Source organism: Podarcis gaigeae (genome assembly GCF_964106915.1).
Source record: "Podarcis gaigeae genome assembly, chromosome: 8".
Taxonomy (NCBI): domain Eukaryota; kingdom Metazoa; phylum Chordata; class Lepidosauria; order Squamata; family Lacertidae; genus Podarcis; species Podarcis gaigeae.
The window spans coordinates 73,409,535-73,410,921 of record NC_139684.1 but is presented as its reverse complement, the minus strand read 5'-3'; positions in this window follow the sequence as shown (position 1 = coordinate 73,410,921).

Sequence of the window (1,387 nt, the reverse complement as noted above, 5' to 3'; positions counted from 1 at the left end):
ACTGAGTCCCATCTCCCAAAACAATACGAGAGGTGAAACACAGTAGTCCTTCAAGATTTGCTGTTCTCTGAATTTTCAAATGCTGTTCTCCAGCCAAGTAATACATTTTTTCAAATGCCTATACAATGCAGAGTGTGCATAAAAATGCATCTAACAAGTGAACATTGCATATGTTAGGGAAACCCGCTTTGCAAGAAGGGGTTCATTAGGCTTTTTGCATACATATTTAATTTTAGGAGAAATTTGCACAAAAACTCTAACGAATTTTCACAAGGACTTAAAATGCATTGCTAAATGAGAAATCAATAGAGTTCAGAATTGACAGCTTGGCCCAGCCCTAATCAAGGAAGATGTTAGTAGAAAGTTAGTTGAATGACCTCAGCAGCTATGGATTTTGCCTTCCAAAGGGTACAGCAAAAATCCAAAACAGACATGGCTGTGTCCAGCATCCAGGCATTTTCCAGCACATCAAAGAAGTGGCAGATAATATTTCTGTGCCAGCTGCAGAAGTGCCAAGAGCCATGGGATGCCACGTCCAGTTGCCCTTTGCATCCTTCTTTTCCTTGGATGCAGCCATGTTGTTCCATACTGTGGTTAGGCTGATGCAATCCATCCCGTGACCTTTCCTTATTGATAAACCTATTATCCACACGCCTTTTGACAATGGAAACATTGAGATTTGGACCCACTGAGCCTTCCCAAAGTGAGTATAAATGCTGGGGTTTGGAAAGGACGGTTTGCGCTTTGAGTAGTATCTCAAAGAGTGAAAAGAAGAAGACCGGCAAAATGAAGCTGCTGTATCCATTGGTTGTGTTCCTTTTCGTGGTGGTGTCTGTACAGAGCTTGGTAAGAGGGGAGTAATTCAGTGAGCTGGGTTTCATGCTAAAAACAAACTTAGAAGCTTCCAGCTAAAGACTTGGTACAGATTAAACCAGTGTATGGATGTCAGCTTTCTGTGACCCCTTTTCTGCCTTGTGCAGCTCTCTCCTCTGTCTAGACCAGGAGTGGGGAAACTCTGGTTCTCCATATGTTGCTAACCAACAACTTCCATCAGCCCCAGCAAGCATGGCCAATGGCCAGGAATGATGGCAGTTGTTATTAAGTGCGTTGTCCTGGATTCCCACTGTATGTGCATACTCTGTGAAGGTTACCAGTATTGCTAGTTTTGCTAGAGGTATTGCTAAAAAACAGAAAAGTTTTTTAAAGTGGGGGAGGGGGCTCAGTGCAGGCCAATATTACATTAAAATGGATGGGTGGTACCCATTGTTAGCCATAGATGAGAGCCATTGAAATTTATGAACTTACATTTATTGATTATGGTGGTTTAGTGATTTTAGTTTACAAAGTATGATTAGCATTGGATGTTTTACAAAATTCCAACGGGCAC